Genomic DNA, 20216 nt, shown 5'->3' with positions numbered 1-20216 from the left:
CGAAAAAGCGTTCTGGAATCACCGCTTCACATCCCCCATGAACAACCTTTGCCTCACTTCCCAACGCTTACCCAGGCCTGTAAGTTAGGTAACGACTCCTCCCATTTCTTAATCCACTCATCTAGCACTCATCCTGGATTCTTCCCTTTCCTTCCACCTCTCAAACCCAATATCAAGAAATCCCACAGTTTACCCACAAAAACATCTCCTTTACTCATCTGTTCTTTACTCACCATCCCCATAACCCCGCTTTAGTCAGATTTTTACCATCATTTGCCTGGACACCAAAACAGCAAAAGTGATCTTAAAACAAACATCTGATTATGTAACTTCCCTGCTTAAAACCATTCATTTCACTGAGAATAAAACCCCTACTTTTTACAATGGCTTATGAAGCATTTTATTATTAAATCCTGCCTCCCTCCTCTTCCGTCCCTTGGTTCCAGCTGCACTGTCCTTCCTTCCTTTGGGTTCTCTGCCTATAACTCTTTCCCACCACAGGGCCTTTGCACACACAATTTCTTCAGTCGGAATGTTCTATCCACAGTATCATGGCTGGCTACTCCCTATCCTTAGTTTCAGCTTAAATGATTCTTTGGAGAGGCCTTCCTTGGTGACCATTCACATGTATTAATTTTTATTCCGGCATTTTCAATGTCTAATCTAGTCATCGAAAGCAAGAGACATTGGAGATTTACTCAATAATTTAAGTTAATATAATCAGGCCATCTCCACAAAAAAGCACAGGTTGATGAAGTTGAATATTTTACCCAATATTGCCTGAGCCATCAATCTATAGTGGATTTCAAATGATCTTAAAAGCAAAGTCTTTTTTAAAGATAAAGACTATTTCTATTTCTACACCTAAAGATAGACTACAGAAAACTGAAAATTAAATCCCTTGTTTTGCAAAGCAGTAAGATTTTCGAGTAGGTGGGTATTATATTTTCCTTCTCCGGGCTTTCCAGCCTTGACTTATAAAGTAGGAACTTCCAGGATCTCAAAAGCATTGAATGGAAGTTTTTGCCTTCCTTGTTTTGCTGGCCTCTTCCCATGGTAGAAGAGTATTGAGCTATTGGCATCCATCTTTTCTCAACTAGCCTGTCCACAGGACACACACATTCTTCACTTCAGGTGACAAGCACAAAAGCAAGCTTCATCCTGCAGAGGGCCCTCCCTCAGTGCGCATCTCAGGGAAGGAGAACAGGAAGTCTGACTTTGTCATAGGTTCAAGCAGTTTATTCTAGTCCAGCTTGACTAGCAATACATTTCATATTTTGATCTCCATTTGACTTCTGGGTCTATCTCTCAACTGATTCAGCAAAAGGATATGACCATTTAAGCCCCTGGAACCCCAATAATTTGATCTGCATGACCAAAATGACCATCTCGACTGCCTTATTTGTTGCACTTCCACTGCAGCCACGTTGTAAAGTGGTACCGCAAAGTACACACTGAGCTTTATTACTCCAGCTTTCGGTCAGACCACCTGGTGTTGGCAGAGAGAAATGACGGCTGGATTAGCAGAGGCGAGGAAGTATTAGTCACCCGCTGTATTCCTGTGTTGTTGAGCCAAGGCTGGTCAATTCGGTAGAATGCTTCTTTTGTAATGTTTTATGACTCTACACTAAACACATGAACACACAGCCTGAATAGATTTATAGCTACCATAAATTGACAGAAATTCGTTTTTTTGTGTTTTGTTTTTTTAGCACGGGGGTAGTTAGGACTGTTAGAGTCAGGATTATATAGGGGTGCACAATCTTTACAGTCTGAATTTCATTATTATTCTTGCTCTACTAGAAAGAAATCATTGACCCTCTTAGAAAAGGGCTGGGATGCAGAAGTTCTAGGTTTATTGACTAGAACAACTAATTTAATCTTTATTGTACTGAGATGTTTCCAATTGTAAAATAAACTTTTACTGGCCGAGTAATCTTATAATCATTGCTACCATGGGACTTAGATTATTCAATAGCTGCAAAACTAGTAGCATATTAATGAAATTTTATGCCCCAAGTCCATAAGATGATAATTTTAAAACAATTATAATAAACTTAGATGATCTAAGTACAGAAATAGATTGAATTAAAGATATTTCCTGGATTCTAGAAGCCACAAATTGATATTTAAAATAATGACTCATTTTTTTTCTTAAGAAACTGATGTGATTATAATACTTAACAGTAGGCTCAAGTTCGAATCTTATAATGAAGCTCAACTCTGAAGGTTTCACTCTGAAGAAAATTGGATGTTTTCAGGCACAACAATTGATTATGAGAAATTTCTGGGAAGAGAATATATTGATGAAATTACATAGTCAAAGATTTAGGTAAATTTATAGGCAAAAGAGTCTGTAATTTCCTCAGCCTACACAATTAATAATTTAGAGCCAAATTTAAGGCCACTCCACCCAGAAAGAATTACATTATCTAATTTCTGTTATGTTATCTTGAAGTGTAAGCAGCAAACTCATTAAAAATTAATGAGGTAATCAGACAAATTCTATGACTATGCGTGAGCTTCTCATTAATGTTTCACTAGACAGCATTAAGAAAGACTAAATAGACTGCACTAGATTTAGAAGTAATAAATGGACTTCGAAAGCAAAGCAACTTAATGACCTTCCAGTAAACACAAAGACTTGAAAGAGAAAGGATGAAGAATTTTAGAAACCTATCAGCTAGCTTTCCGGCTGCATCTGCAATGGAAAAAGTGAAATAGAGTATGATTAATTACCCGCTTAATTTGATGAATCAAGAGGCCGGGTTTAAATATTACTTTGGACCTTGAAAGAACTGATTGGAATGTCATTAACAGGTTAACGTGCCTAATTCTCCCTTCACTAAGTACTGTTTGACTAGATCATGGTTTCTCAACAGTGATACACTCTACTGACATTTTGGCTTGTGGGTCATTCTTTGTTATAGGGTGCTGTCCTGTGCTTTGCAGGATATTTAGCAGCATCTCTGGCCTCTATTGGCTAGACGCCAGGAGCATTGCCCAATTGTGACAGTCAAAAATGTCTCCAGACATTGCTAAATGTCCCCCAACAGTTCCAAACATCCCCGGACATTTGTACTGCACACCGTGAAAGGAGTCATACTCGTTACAAAGAGGTGAGAACTCTAAGGATACAAATAGTACATTTTTATTCAGGGTGGGAGGATCTACACAGATTAAATGAAAGGATTAACTTGCAATTATTTGGCCAATTTGGATTTCGCAGACAATTAAACTAGTTAATTCAGATCAAAATTTCTTCTTTAGGATTTGACTTATCAGGATTGGCATCTACATTAACTCACTTAGTGGACTAACTACTAGGCATATTTCTCATTTTGGTTTCAGGTTTCAAGCTCAGAAATACTTCAAGTGCAATGATCAGGGCTAAAAAGCAGATGGAGCAGCAACTCAGCAGTATGATTGTGTTTCTTGGGCCTTGTTACTGCACACGCACACACCTATACACACTTATACACACATACCCCTCCAAGGGTACTTCCCACAGGTTTCTGGTCACCCGGTCCTTGCTTTGGTTTTGGACTGCCCCTTTCCCACCCCTGCCCCTGTCTAACCTTATTTGTCCCAACTTGATTTGCTGGAGAGCTTGATGATTAAAAATATGTGCTTTAGAGCTAGACAAAAATGCGTTTGAATTCTAACTCCATGATTTATCAGTCCCTTGTCATGCAAAAAATGGGATGTGTCATAATAATACCTCCAAGGTTGTTGTGACAACTATATGGTTAGGAGGTTAATGCTTCTGCCAACAAGATTCAACTATAGTGCTAAAACAGACAAGGATTAATTTCTCTGATGGAGGCAGCCCGAGCTGGTATGGATGCTCTAGGAAGTCACCAGGAACGAAGGCGCTTCTTATATTTCCGCTCTGCAATCTTTAATGAGTGATTTCCATCCTCCAAGTTAAAAGATGGTTGTTGGATCTCCAGACATGATTTCTTCATTCCCAGCAGGAAGAAGGGAAAGTCCAAAGAGCAAAGGAACTTTTTCAAAAGTGCTTCTCGACTTCTTTTTATTGTCATTGGTCACACGTGGGAGAAAGCACAAGAAATGACATTTTTAAGGCAGGTACGGTGGCTTCTGGTAACACAGCAGTTTTGTTAGTAAGGAAGAATGAATATTGAATAAACACTATCATTTTTTGACACTTAGAGACTCCCTCCCTCTCTCCATCGAATTATAAGAATCCAAGAACCTACTCGATTCCAGGAAAATAAAGGCGGCCCTAATTTTATGATCATTGCCATCTTTCCTGATGCTTCTTTAACTACATGCTCTGCTGCCAGGCACCAGTGTTTGGAGGTGGGACCCAAGAATGCCCCCACAGAAATTTATTGGCCAGAGCCTGCTCTGCAAGCAACAGGGCTAGAGGTTCAGCCTTCAGAGGGACCCATGCTGGTCTATCAGATGACCAGTCACCTCCAGAGTACTGGATGGGAGTAGATCACACACCTTGTAGAACTTGCCACCATGCTCTACCACCCTACTCAGTCTTAAGGAATTTAACTCTCCCATATGCGTTCACTTGTTTCTTCCTGAATCCCCAGAAACACCTCTTTCCCTAATCTGGGACAATCTAAGTCTGAAACCCCTACTGGTCTAGGTTTTAAGAATTCAGGTCAAATATTTCTTCTTGGAGCTAAGGAAATTCAAATCTTCAATATACAAGGCTGGGTTGGTTTATTTGGAACAAGAGATGGGGGCACTTACAATAGGGCACAAAAAATGATATTACTGAGGGGAAAATAAAGGATAATTTTTCATTGACCAGTTAACGTCCTCAGCAGTGTAAGAGCAACATCCAATTAAAATGTATTTTCATCTGTGTGGGAGAAATAGAAATTATTTGATAATTATTTGAATTTTAGAATAATTGGAACTTTTTATCTCCTTTTCCCCAATGTCATCATAGTGCTAAAAGTCTAACACTTAATGAGTACTGATACTATTCATCAAAAGGTAACTTTCCTTTTTCCTACAACTACAGAAATAGAAGTCCGTTCCTGTGTGTTAATGTTTAATGATTCATTGTTTGATCTCGAGCTTGTATTTTGCTCTTTTGAAAGAAAAGCCACTTAAGTAATGACTGAGATATGGAATTTCCCAACTAGAACAGTTGTAAATCACTGTGTTCTGTAAAACAGAGTAAGTGTGGCAGACAGAAATGTTGATCTCTCCACAGCCATTCTCACCACTGCCCTGACTACTGTGCTTCCTTTCTTCCTTGGTGGCAGAGCCCTGATTTTGTTCAAGTAACTACCTGTCCACATACTCAGCCCCAGGAGGAAATCGCTGATTCATTACTCTAAACCAATTGTTGTAATTCTATTACTCTTGCTAATGATGGGTTTAACCATGGGCAGCGATGCCCAGTGAGTCAGCTGGGAGGTCTCTTCTTCAAAGGGACACAAATGAAAACTTGCCCCTTCCAATGTTTGGATGTTGTAATGGGAGGCGTGATGACAGTAGCTCTATTTGTGATCCATCTTTTGACCATAAAGAAAGACGTTGGTATATTATGAATGGCATAGCAGAAAGATGAAAGGTGCCCGGGCCTTGATAACATCCTGGAACTTCTGAAGCAACCTTGGACCAGTCTAACTTAGTTTGTAGAATAAAATTTACTGTTTAGGCCACTTACTGTTAGGTATTTTGTTATCTGCCGACAAAGACATCTTAACTGTCAAATGACATGAGATTTTGCTGTGGAAGAAGAGACTGCTAGCTGTCTATACAGTATCTGTTGCCTATTTTTTTTTTTCTTATTAACAGAACCCTAAACATATTCTTAGCAGCAAGCTAACCACATTCCCTAGCTTCCCTTAAAGCTAGGGTTCAACTGAAGTGTAAACAGAAATTGATGGTATGTCTTCTGGGACTACTTCCTAAAGGGCACTAACTCAGCCAAGATGCTCTTTCTTTTCCCCTTCCCTCTCTCCTTTCTGGTCTTGCCTGGAAGATGAATGTAAAGGGCGGTACTCTAACAGCCATATTTCACTACGAGTAGACGTTAAGGATGAAAGCCACACACAAAAGGTGGTAGAGCATCTGATTGACCATGGAACCATCATGCTAGCACTAGATTATCTCTGGACATTTTCTTGTTTAAGCTGTTATTATTTGGGATTAATGATATAGGCAACCAAACTTAATCCTGACTGTTGTAGCTGCTGAATGGCATTTTAAGTGATATTCTTTGAAAGAAATAAGATAGAAGCAGAAGCCTCATTTCTTAGAAGATATATTTTTTTCAAATTTAAAAATTGCCATTGAGTTACTCAGAAAGAGCAAAGAGCTACTCAAATTGTATTTAGTAATTTGATTTTATATTTTTTACATGATCATCCTAAAAACTATAATCTTTGAAGCTGATTTAAAAAGCAAGGAATAGGAGTCATTATAATACTTGTTACTGTGTTTCTGTGAACTTCCAGAAAGGAGTCCAAAATTTGGTGACCAAATTTACTCAGTCTGAACACGTTTATTGAGCACATAAAACACTGGAGGCATTGTGTGTGTGTGTTTGTGTGTGTGTGTGTAAGAGAGAAAGAGAGAGTGAGAGAGACAGAGAGAGAGGAGAGAGAGAGAGACAGAGACAGAGACAGAGACAGAGACAGAGAGAATCAGATACAGAACGTACATTCATAGAACAAAATGAATGTTTACTGGCAGGAAAGAATATAAAAAGATGAGGCCAATTTTTTTTTAAAAAAAAACAAAACCAAAAATAAAAAATAAAAATAATTGCCTATAGAATGCAAGAAAATAAGCCAAAATGTTAACCGTTCTATGTCTTATAGCTTTAATTTCCTTCATTTTTTTTCACGTTTTCTATAAAGAACATGATTTTTAGTCAGAAAAAAAACTTTAGAAAAAAATTTGTTTTTGTTGTTAAAAAAAAAATGCAGTTGTTATAGGCGAGGAATTTGGAGCCGAAGCCCTCTACCTACTACGTCCTGGGAATTCTTGGCTTTCTGCATTTAGTTCTCTTTCATAGCTGCTCAAAAATTTTCAGTTGATCATAGTGGCTTTAGTTTCAGGTTTTGAACCTGCTAAAATGCAGATCCAATGGAAGGTCAGTAATTCTTAATCAGGAATGGACATGGGCTTTAAAAAAAAAAAAAGAAAAAAGAATTCCTGGTTCCTATTCCTAGTGATTCTGATTCACTAAGTCTGAAATAGAATGAAGCCATGTGAATCTTTACTCCCCACGCGATTCTGATGTGCACCCTGGGTTTAGAACCATTGCTTGGTTGTTATCAGTTATTTGAATCTTAGTATAAATGAGAATCCAAAGAAATGTTTGTTAGGGAATAAAGGAATATAAAAGGGTGGTAGCACCTATAACTGAAGGGATGTGGGGCAGTTAGCATTGAAGAGAAGCACAAAAGCCTGCGACTTTGCCATGCTCCCAGGGCCTTGCATGCAGAGACTAGAAAGGAACAAAAGTATGAAAATAGGCCTTTGATGGTATTTCAGCTTATTAGGACAATGAAACAGCCAAGCCCATGTCTCAAAGAGATGGAATGTGATGAAGAGAGAGAAAAATAGTTTGAATCTTCTGAACAATGTGAAATTATCTTGAATGAGTCTCATTTTTGAAGGCTTAAATCACGACCAAAGGTCCGGAAAGGGTCACTGGAGACATAAGCAGAGAGTGTGATCTCGGTGTCTTCAGATATCATTAAAAAATTGGGAGATGGCATTAAACATAGGACACTGCTTCTTTAGGTGATTTAAGGGACTCAGCTGGGGCTCATCACAGTCTCAATGCAGAGCCAAATTCTGCTCCGAGGTTTTCATAAATGTCTCACTATGAATGGTGTGTACACATGCCAAGATAAGGCTTCATCTCCATCTTCGTTTATCACTGACAAAGAGAGATAACTCTCGGAGTGATTTTTCTCTTATATCTTGCCAGAACAAAAGAAGATTCATCATCAGCCCTTAATAACCAATTGTTTATATTGGTAATTTTCTGAAGGCTCTTAAAGTTCTACATTCCACTGTGTTACAGTAATTTCTTCCTCAATTTTTAATTAGAGTATCACTACTTGGAAAATGAGCATATTTTTATTGTGAATAGAATCATAATAAATCTTTTAAATTTAAACCCGGAATCAAAGCCCCACTGAGTTAGGAGGAAATCAAAGGATTGTAAAATGTATTTCATTCATTTTCACCTAGGCGATGCGATTCTTCTAATGTCAGGCTCTGCCTGCTATCTTGTCATAATGGGTTGAAATATACAGATATTCAAGATGAGATATTACATTGTAAATTACTAATTACATACATAGAATTCTGATGGTTACAAATGTTTAATGCGCCAGAGGGGAAAATGTCTTTATTAAATATCTTTCCATTTATCAACTTCTAGGACTTATCCTCTTGGATTTACTTTGGGAAGATTTATCCAATTGAAGAATTAATTTTTCAAAAATCAAAGTTAAAGGAAACTAAAGAACTTCTTAAACTCAACAGGATGAAAATTAGAACTCTTCGTAGGAATGGAGACAATCCGATTCCTTAGTGCCCTGGTAAGCCTACATATTTTCTCTTTCTCATCCTTAGAAACAAAAAATAATTCAGAGAAATGAGGCCATCATCAAGTCTATCCAGAGAAGTAATTACCATACTAAGTATTCTCACAGCATACGGCATTGTGGTATTACTGATAGGTGAATGTTTTATGTTATCCTCATTAAAAACTAATATCTTTCTCTTACTGTAAGCATCAAGTAAATTATGTACTTTAAACAATCGCAGAAAAGCTTTTTTTGTTAAGTGCAAGAAAAGGAATGTGTGTTATATACTTCTGGGGAATATTGGAAATGGTGATTCTTCCTTTAGAACAAAATGTATTTCCTTCGACGGCAATTCTTGCGTTCAAAAGAGTGAAGAAAAAGCTGTAGTCTTAAAATGAATCACTGAACACTAATATCCAGTTACAGGTTTTATTACTTCAATTGCAAAAGGCCAAAGACCAATGTCATGTTCTATCACAGCTGCGACCAGTTAACAACATTTTAGAAGAGACCATGTTCCAAGAACACACACCAAAATAATTGACGTCATCTGCAAAGCGAAATAGTATGCTGCAGTCTCTGTCAGCAATCCTGCACGGTGGCAGGTTATAAATAACCTCACGTAGCCTACACTGCCACTTCTGTCTGCAAAGCAAGCTCTGCTCCACCAAATCGACCTTCTCAATACTCGACTTCAGTTACACATTAGAAAACACTGACACGCTATTTAAAAATTTGTTTGTGAAAAGCTGCTAAGAATCTCTCTTTTCAATATCTAGTTTTCAAGACGGTATCAAGTGACATAATCTTTCTTTCCCCCCAATTAAATAGGTATGTCCCAAAGTCGTGTGACCTCCTGCTCTGCATGCCTAGCATAATGCTGGGTACACTGCTCAATGAGGACCACTGACTGATAGATTGTTCAATGACTGCAGTGTGAATTAGCCAGAGTAGGTGTCCAATGCCAAATGAAAGATAGTGACCCTACTTTGAACCCTCGCTGGCAGCTAACCAAGGAATTTACGTATCATCCATTCCAATTTCTGCAAGCTATAATGAAGCATTTTCTGAAACTCGTTAAAGGGAGAAAAACCTTGATTTAATAATGCTGGCATTGTCTTTCACCTTTGCTGTCTTTTTTTTTTTTTTTCTCTTCTTTCTTTTGTGCTCACCTTCTCCCTTTCTTTTCTGTTGACTTTCATAAGCATTTTTTTTTTTTTTAAGCTGGTACTGAGCTAGGAGCTAGGACATATACAAAGAAAAAGATGTGTTTTCCCCTACAACCTGCCTCAAAGGAGCTTCCAGTTTAGTGAGCTACCTTTTATAATAATGAGAGCTCTGTCCATTGCACATTTACTTCATTCCAGATGCATTTTACACATTGTTGTACTTAATCTTCATAACAATCCTGAGTGGAAGTTATTCGACCATCCCATTTTACAGATAGGAAATAAAGCTCAGAGCGATGAACTAACTTGAAAGAAGTCACACAGTTAGTAAAAAACTGGAATTCAAACCGGATTTGTTTGGCTCCAAAGCCAGTGTTTATTCCACAATAATATTTTGTTCCTAGAAAGAAAAAGATGAGCCCTGGGTTGGGAATATTTACCACTGCAGTAACAAGGGAAGTCATCCCTGAAAATGTGCATCTCAGTCTGACTGCAATTCACAAAGGCAACACTTAAAGCACATAACGGAATCTAAAGCACAAAAGGCTATGGTTTAGGTCAGTGCTCCTTACAGCCTGATCTACAGACCAGTGCTAGTAGATAAATTATATATTATAAGTCTGTGATGAGATAAATACAGAAATTGAGAGTAAGCACTTAGAAACTTTTAATAGCAATTTGTCAGAGATATGATAATGTTCAATAACATAATATAATAACAATAATGTGGCATTATATTTTGCGATTTTTAAAAGTTTAATTTCCCAGTAGTTCATTTTTATTATATTTTACAAAAGTATCAGTCTACCTGGACTGGGCATTTTTAAAAAATTGGTCCTTCACCACACATAGTTTGAGAAGCACTGGTTTAGGTTATTCTGAATATAAATATGTAAAATTTAAATCATGTTAGCAATATATCAACATGATTTTCTAGGCACACTGCTAGGGTACCTAGAATAGATCTTTTTTCTTTCCTGGACTGATAAACTGCTTACTGACTGACTACGGGGCCTGATACTGTGGGATTTGGGATCACAAACCGGTTGAGGGTCCTCAATTGGTCCTCCAACACCATGCCTGGGACAAAGGGAGTTTTCAGGATGTGCTTGATGCACGTGGAATGGAACAAATAGTGACCAGTGACCCATCAGGTAAAAGTCTCTGCTGAGTTTTAATTCATATTTCTTGGTGAAAAGAGAATTAAGTGTTGACACATCATCAGTAAACCTTCCAGTACTTTTGATCGCATGGCTTAGTGACAGATGCTGAAGATACTTTCAAGTGGTGCCATTTACACACTATGTTGATTGAGAGTTGTGTTCTTTGTGAGTCTATCAGGGAATAATAAAGGCTGTAAGATTATCTCAGAGCTCTTCTGTGGGTAGAATATAGACATAGAATTTGGTACTTGGAAGAGAATCTTGGACAATTTACGTACCCAGGAATCAGAATGGGTTTATTCATGACTTCTAAGGGAAGTCATGCATTTAAGGAGCTGGTTATTGCAACTGGTGATTAAATGCTGCTGCCATTAGAAAACGTTATTTTATGCACGCTTTTAGAAGAAATCTTGCCGCACACCCCGAATGATAATATATGTAAGATTTCAATTGCATGTGTCATTCGCTTATTTTCAGAGCTGTGTCCTGGCCATGAAAACATCCTCTGCTAATAGTGACACCTTAACTGAAGTTGATAGGGTTGATTTTCTGCTGGGTGGTGACAAGCATGAATCCTTCATGGAAAAATCTGAGGAATCGTGTCGCGTGGCTGGCCCTGCCCCCAGATGCCAGCAGTGAGAGCACAAGACTGCTCTTTTATCTGTGACTAAAGAAGCTAACAGGATGACTCAGAGGCCAGGGGAAAACATGCTCTAGGGACTTCTTCTTTCAGCCCTCTAAAATGCGAGGAAGATTAATGGCCGGCAAAGTCACACTGCAGATTATAATTCTCTTCAGGCAGGTTACGAAGGTGCACTGACAAACTGTGAGGTGGGGGAGATGAGGAGGGAGAAAGGCTATAGAGCTGCTTTCAAAGCCATTCATCAGAAAAGAAAATATCTCTCAATAAAATGACACCATGTCTTAAACTTCATGTCTACTAGCATCCCTATCAGTTACGTGCTGGAGTGTGAACTAAATGTGCCTTCACAGTAATCAGAAAATAGAATTATGTACATGAAATATATAAATATTAGATACATATATTTAATAAAACAAGCTGGCTTGTTTTGAACTCTGAAATAAATCAGGGCTAAAATTTCACATATGGGTCTGCTTGTCTATTTGATAAATTACACAGACTGGCAGCTTTCTGAATACCATAAGTATCCCTGCCTTCTGATAAAATATGGAATATTTATTTTGTAATATAGATAGCAGGATCTCGATATTCTAAAACCTATATATCAGAGAGCGATAGAAAGACAGAGAGATGTTCTCCCTGGAATATTATCAAAGATAAATTTGTTGTGTATGGTGGGGTTCAGGACACGCTACCCTAAAATATGGGCATGTTTGCATATTGAATATCTTATGCTGAAGGAATGTGGGAGAATGTCAGAGGCAGCAAGGTCACTCGGACCTTCCCCCTGTCCCAGTCTTTCTCCCTGAAAGCAGGAGATAAATCTCCCGTGTGAAAGGTCCCCTCCCTGTACGAAAAGGAAGAAAGATATTCTTATCCCCAGAAATGGGAATTTGGGACTGAGAAATCCATACAAACAAACCTGGTTAAACCAACCTTTATCTTCCTAGCTACTACTTCACCATTTACTACGCCTAGCTCAAATCGCTTTGTCTTGTCAGTTCTTCATAAATTTATTGTTTCTTTGTCTAAAAGGTATAAAAGCTTCCCGCTCTGATCACTTCTTTGGGCCTTCATTCTCTTGTGAAGGCTCCCATGTACGTGTAAAAATTCCATAAAACTTGTAAGCTTTTCTCGTGTTAGTTGGTTTTTGTCAGTTTAATTTTTGGACCCAGCCGAGGACCTTAAGAGGGTCAAGAAAAACTTTTAACGCTCCTACAGGTGGGATACAATCTTTCGCAGGATAAGCTAAAATACGTTAGTTCAGCCATCGACTAAGGCATCATGGTCAATCCACCAACCAGATGTGAACTTTTAAGTTCCCATCTTATAGTTTAAGAAACGGATCAAGGTCCAGCAACATTGAATCTGAGTATGATCTTAAATGAACTAAGAGAGAATTTTTTCCTCTCCTTTTAGAAACTCTGTGATGTAGAAGTAAATTTTATTTCTGGGGAGAATGACCAGGGCATTCATAGTTAGTTAGTGCTTGTTCAAAGTAGGAGAGTAGAATAGGAAAAAAAAAAGAAAAGAATATTGTGGATGTAAGGTGTGGGTACAGGTCAGAGCTAATTCTCGAGTTTCCTATTATAAAGTCTACAGAATAGTAAATGTACAATACCTGTTATTCAATGTTAAATAGTAAAGAGTAATTTTAGGATTCCATACTCATGCTTTGCTTTTTCTGAACTGTTTTTCTATACTGAAGGCCAACCACAAGAATCAAGAAATTTTGGAGGCAAGGCATATCTGCGTAATCAAGAAACTTATGCAGATATGCCTTGGCTCTAAAAATAAGAACATATTTTTATTCTCTAACTTGGCCAAAACATTCAAATGTTATTTCAAATTGTAGAATAGATACCGAATCAGAGATCAGGAGAAAGATATCCAAACTTTCTCAAAAAAAAAAAAAAAAATCAATCTTACATTTAAAAACCTGTAAAATATTTAAAAGGAAGATCATGATTTTCCAAATTCAATTAAGTAGTAATAAGAAAGGTTGAGGCCTTCAAGACTTCTGAGATAACGAATGACAGTGGGGTAAAGCCTTCTTCCTCTGCTAGCCTCTAGGCACAGTCCAAGCTAAAAAAGAGGCTTTTCATTCAACCTAGTAATGAGAAACATCCATCACCTCTGTCTTGAGTCCAGCCTTAAACCTTTCTGTAAGTGGAGAACATTATTAAATGTTTAAAGAAAACTGAAGTCACAGAACAACATTCCCCTGGCTTATGATAGCATGGATTAATCGATGAAGACAATTTGTACATTATCTTTGGACTGTGAATATAGAATGGTTTTAAAAATTCCAAATCCTCAGGGCCTACTTAAAAACTGGTATTGATAACACTTTCTCAAGCTGTTTACAAATGACTTTATTTGCAGTAGTGGTCAATATGAAAGTTATTTCATGTGCCTATCCCAGAGCAAGTGCATAATAAACATTTGGTGTACCAATGAATAAACAAACGAATGTCAAACATAAAAACAATCTGATCTACTGCATTATTTTGGCAGCATTAAAGACAACATTTGACCGATCCCAGAGTAGTCTGTTTTACTGTGTTTGTAACTTACCTAATCTTTATGATCATAAAGTTTAGTTTACATTAAACTATAAATATTTATATTATTAATGACATTTAATATTTAGTTTACATTAAACTATAAATATTTATATTATTAATGCCATTTAATAAAAATTCAATATTAATAATTGTATATACTGGTTAATTTTAAGAATCTGTTAAATATCCTTAATATACCTTGATAACATTGTGGATGTACATTGTACGGAATCAATATTCCTTGTGAATAAATGTTATGAGAGCTCAGGAGTAATTACAGGGATCTCTTATGGCTTCAAAAAGCAAAAAATGTCAAGTAATCTTATTTTATACATTGCGAAAAATCTCTATCATCTCATACATCTTCCTTCATCATGTTCCCTCTTGTGCACTTCTTTGCTCTTTAAAATTTCCACATTTCTTTAACCTGAACTCCTACTTTGGGGGAGGGAGCTTATACTGCTTCTTTTTGCTTATTCATATGAAATTGTGCTCTTTAGACAGAGAGGTCATGTGAGCCAGCTAATGCATTGGCAGGTGAACTAGTTTTTATTGCCAAATGAGTCAGCTGAGATGGGAACATTAATTTATTTTAAAGGATATGAGTTGACAATGCCATAAAGAGGTATTCGTATAGAACAACTGTCAAGAAAATGTAGGTTGGGTATTGTATGATTTGGCAAGCGTCAGAATGTCCATGTTCACAAGTGTCTCCCTCTCTTCATCTCGACTGTTTCTTGGATTCCTCTGTTAAATGCAAATCCCCCTAGAGAAGCAACGCCTTAAACTATTATCAGGTGTTAATATTAGATTAAAATTGCTGACACTCAGGTATTTTATTTGACTCAACACCATAACCTTCTTAGGGATAGTTCATCAGATTGCCTTGTTGTTGAACTGAGGAGAGAGAGGACCAGAAATCTTTGAGACAGGGAAAGAGCTGGAGTATGAAGTACTGTGTAGAGTCAGCCATGTCATCGGGACCTGATAACCTCCCTCATTCCACACATAACAATTCTGTTACAGCTTCTAAGATTGCACTAGCTGTTCTGGTGGCCATTTTACATTGCTTTCATGTAAAGCTCAATGTAGACTGAAATCCCCCAAACTTTTTCACTCAGGTTGATTCTAACTCATGTTTTCTTTGACTAGCCCTTGAAAAATGGTTTTTAGCATCGTTAGTCTGGGACTTAATGTTTAACTCTGTAAAAATTCATTTAAATTCAGCTTAACTCTCTAACCTATCTGTACTCGTTAGTGGTTACTGAGTACAGGTTAAGATCATAGACTTTGGAGTCAGGCAAACCTGGATCCTGCTAAATCTAACTGCACTTATTAGTTGTTGGACCTTCAGCAAGTTGCTTATTCACTTCAAAGAAAAGACCAGCCTTTGACTGGTTCCTGAGAGAGAATCTCTGAGCCCTAGGCATATTCTGACTGATGAGAATGTTCCAGTATGTCTGAGGCCTTGGGCTACGCTGTATCAGTTAGACAAGATAGTTTATACTAACGAGATGACTTATGGTGAACATCTATTTTCGTGTGCCTGAGGAGGCCTTAGGCCACACGGTATCCCTTTGACATCTGGGGGTTGGAAACTAAGTAGCTATGGTCAGTCATGCTGGAGTTATAAGCCCAATAAAAACCCTGGACACCAAGGGTCAGGTGAGCTTCCCTGATTGGCAACAACTCACACATGTTGTCGCATTTCATTACTGGAAAAATTAAGCACTGTCCTTGGGACTCCACTAAGAGGATAACTGGAAGCCTATGGCTGGTTTATCTTGGCACCTTTGTCTCATATACTTTTTCCTTTCATTGATTTTAATCTGTACCCTTTTATGTAATAACCTGTAACCACGAGTATCAATCACAGCTTTTCTGAATTCTGTGAGTCCTTCTAGCAAACCCTGTCTAAGGTTTGGTCTTGGGGACCCCAACACATCCAATGCTTGCTCTATGTTAGCTATATACCCTTAGTCAAATGACCTCATCTCCTTTAGTTTCATTTTCCTCAACTGAAAATAGGGATGACGATGATGCTAATGATAATAATGATAATAATAATAATAAATGGTAATAGTAAATAATAATAATGGCTACCATGTGGTGAAGTTCCAGCACCCAGCCTAGCCTTCATTTTCTCCACAAGTATAACTTGAATTATTAGCAATTCTAGAAAGTAAAGTGCCAGCACACAGCATATTTATATTCAACAAAAGAGTTCCTGTAAGCAATCTCTTTTGCAAGGTCTCACATCTCCCCTCTCCTCTGACCTCAAGATATAATTTTTAGACTAGGAGATCTAACCTCAATTAGGACAGAGATGTCTAATATTTTCACCTCTCACTGACATCTTTCTCCTCTTATCAATTGCTTACTATTCCCATTTTCATCCAAAAATCATTCTCCTTGGTAGAAAAGTCAGGCAAAGCAAGAGCTTTGCTTGGGCATTGCTATCCTATTGGCCTCAGGCAGTAAATCGATCTCTTTCTTGATCATCTTTAAAAGTTCTTTTTTATTTTCTTTTAATATCTCTGGAATTTTTTTTCCGTCTTCCCAGAGGATTTTAGGTTTTCTGGCTTTATTCCTACATGTCTGTGATACTTTCTAGTATTTGTCTTTTCTTATCTACCCTTCCTTCAAAAAATCTTTGCTTAATTTAAAAATTTATTTTATTGCTACTATTTTTCCTAATTATAAAAGAAATATATGATCAAATTTAAACATTAAAATATTTATATCCTAGAAAGTAAACTTTATTAGAAGCCCACCTCTATAGAAACCATAATATATTTCTTTTAACTACATCAGCTCACAGCAGAGTTCCATATTCAACCAACCATTAGTTTCTTTAATTATCTTCCCTATTAAGATAATTCCTTTTTTGAGAGTTTTCCAGCTCTCTCAAATTTCATGCAGTGAAACATGCTCATCATTTCTCCAAATTTAAAAAATACATATATCTTTCTTAAGTATAGATTTGAGCATCCCCAGTTTTCTCTTATTGGTTATCAAAATAACTTTTTTGTGCTTCAGTTTAAAATGAGAAACTAAGACTATATGGTTTATAAGTTTATATCTATAAGCACTATGAGTTCTATGATTCTATCATTTATAAGAAGTTGTACAGATGAGCAACAAGAGGAAAATTAGTAAAGAATAACTTTCCCAAGCATACATGCCTATGACAAGGATTAAATAAGTGCCCCAGGAATGCAACCATGGGAGGACCCAGTGGCAAATCTGGAATAACACCTGAAAGTCTTATTGATTTTTGAGTCTTGTTAATTAACAACCCTTGAGGGCACATGAGTAGTTGAGGACAGCATGGCAGTTGGTCTAGAAAGTTGGAGTCTTATTACATACCATGAGGTAATCTTATTCTCTCTTTCCCTCAGTTCTATACATAAAATGAGATAACAGCATTTGAGACCACATGAGGTAAGCGACCCTTGGAATCTACATCTAATATTTTATGTGTTCGGCACTCTACTTCTCTGAGAACTGGCATGAACTCCCCTCTATCTACATAGTTTCTGCTGGAGCTTCCATGTTTGTTCATTCATTTATTCAACAGCTATTTATTGAGTGCTATACCTGACACTATTCCAGGCCCTGGAGATATAGCAATGGGTGAAACAGACAAAGATTTCTCATGGAGCTCACATTCTGATGGAGGAAATATGTCAGTAAACAAAATAAGTAAATATTTGGTATGTCAGATAAAATATGCTTTGGAGAAAAATCAAGCAGGAAAGTGAGCAAGGAGAGTACTGTGGTTGAGGGATAAAATGAATGAAGTGCTACGTTCTGTAGGTGGCCAGAATTTTTTTAGAATTGGATCAAAACAGAATGGTTTAAACAAAAAATGTGGAATGAGGAGTAGACAAAAAAGCCTGTTAAAATTAAAACGGAAGAATGAAGACTATATAAGAGAGTAGCATGAAAGGCAGATGTGGGGAGAGAGAGAGCGAGAGAGAGAAAATCAAAGACAGAGAGAACTTCCCAGGTTTGCATAGTATTCCAGTATACTTCTGATAAATCACATTTTAAAAATCTTTCTGATAAATCCTAAGTTGGTATGAATGAGTTCCTGTCATTCGCAACCAAAGAATCCTAACTCATACATGTATTAAGTAATACAACTTATAAATTCAAGGCTTGCCCAAGGTAGGAGCTGTTGGTTAACTTGGAAAATTAAAGCTTGGTGCTTCTGATGCCAAGAACACAGACATAATAGCAGAGTAGAATTAATTTTGCTGTTCTCTAGCATTCCAGAAATAAAATGTGCAAAAAATATCCATTTTTTTTTGTTTGTTTTCTTTTCATTAAATTAATGCTGATTCTGCACTGGGCTTGTGGAAAATTCAAATAAAAGCATTATTTCTCACACCTAGTTATGCTCTCTGTCCACTGCCCCCACCCCAGAGTCCAACAGAATTAGGGAAGCTTACTGATGTCTAGACAACTGGGAAAAGGCTCTCTAATCTCCAAGTCATCACTGTTTAAGTTTATTTGAAACTTTGTCTTAAAGTCCCTGGTTCTCTGCTTGTATGGCAAGAAGAAAGCACAGAAATCTCTGTTGAGGCTAAAGAATGCTTTGTTCTTTAGGGTACAGCCATCCTATCTGAAGTCATGCCATTGGAAAAGGGAAAATCCTGAAGCAGGCTCAAGTATCCACTAATCATGGGACCTGTCAATCTTTTAGTTTCTCTCTCCTTATTCTCAAATTCATTCTTTTCTCTCCTATCCTCCACGGTACCCTCATGCATGTTTTCAGTTAGCTTAGGCTTTTTTTTTTTTTTTTTTTGTAATTGACCACAAGAGTAAGTGACTTCCTTCTAGGAATTTCTGCATTCCACCATGAAAACCAATCACTCCCAATGATTTTTTTGGGCCTTTCTTTTTGTGGTATAGTATGCATAACATACAAATTCCCATTTTGACCATTTTTAAGTGTCTAGCTCTGTGGCATTAAGTACATTTGCACTGTTGTGCACCCCAAAGGCTTAATTAGAGTCTAGTAATCTGATTGAAATGAGGGTGAAATATAGGAAGAAATAAAGTCTTTAAAACATTGCTCTGTCATGTATTTGTTGAATGAATGGGGCAAGTTCAAATGAGATCCCACAATTGGTGATTCTGAGCAGCTAAGGGGCATCATCAGGATACTAGATATTAATGTTCAAGAGGATGGTGAGGAGAAAGGGTGGTTGTAAGGAAATTTGAAGAAACAATGAAGACAAACTTTGTCTCACAATATTCATACCATTTAATGTATCTTGAGCAAAAGGAAAATGAAGAATTTTTCCATATTCTGCCAATGCTCCTGAATTCTGTTGAGGAGTGAATAACTTCTAGAGGGGCCTCAAATAGTGAGTAGTTTAATTTTATGAATTGCAGTAATGCTTTTTGATGTCTGAGCAATGCGTTATAATGGGAAGCAATTCACATACAAGTTAGTACTAAAAATCTTAGAATTATTAAGAATTATACATGGGTTGTGCGGTTGTGGGGTAGACAGGGGTGCATGAGGTGTATCAAAACAAACCCAGCACTGGCTGGGCCTAGAAGTTTCTCTTGGGAACCTGAAGAACTTGTCCATTTATTCATTCCCAAATAGTTATTTAAGCACCTACTATGTGTGAAGCACTAACAGACAATACAGCAGCGAACAGGTAAATAAGTTCCTCACCCTAATACAGCTTACATTCAGGTGTATTTTAATTCTGAACCGTGAATCCAAAAGCACAGTAAATTGAATGAAGCAGTGAACCAGGGGAGGCATGGTTCTTCACCAGCCGCAGTAAAAGTCAGAATTATAAATTTTCTATTCTTGGATGCTGGGTCTTCTTAGTTCTGGAAGAGAGTAGGGACAGGCGGCATGTGAAGAGATTTCTCGCCGAAAATATACATAGACTTGGTGTTAGGGTTGTGCAACTCTAAATTACACTTCTGGCACCGAACTAACATCACCTAAGAAACAGATAAGATTATAGAATTGCTACTTACTCCATCAGAGCCCTCAGGAGGCACAGCCACCTCTCAGCCAGCACAGGAAGGCTATGGACTACAATCCCCACAAGCCCTTGCGACCGCATTCTCACCCCGTCCGCCCA

General features: G+C 37.5%; 1 long non-coding RNA gene across 1 annotated transcript; it reads right to left on the bottom strand.

Moving 5' to 3' along the window:
- Positions 1-3164: 3164 nt before the first annotated feature.
- Positions 3165-20161, bottom strand: LOC111739041. Its single transcript, XR_002780077.1, has 3 exons — positions 20110-20161; positions 19793-19956; positions 3165-4032 (listed from the first exon to the last, which is right to left on the bottom strand). It is a non-coding gene; the product is annotated as an uncharacterized LOC111739041 (long non-coding RNA).
- Between the last annotated feature and the right edge of the window lie 55 nt (positions 20162-20216).

The sequence above is a fragment of the Pteropus vampyrus genome, unplaced genomic scaffold (assembly GCF_000151845.1).
Source record: "Pteropus vampyrus isolate Shadow unplaced genomic scaffold, Pvam_2.0 Scaffold46, whole genome shotgun sequence".
Taxonomy (NCBI): Eukaryota; Metazoa; Chordata; class Mammalia; order Chiroptera; family Pteropodidae; genus Pteropus; species Pteropus vampyrus.
Note: the sequence above shows the minus strand (reverse complement) of the source record. Positions and strands in the feature narration are given on the sequence as shown.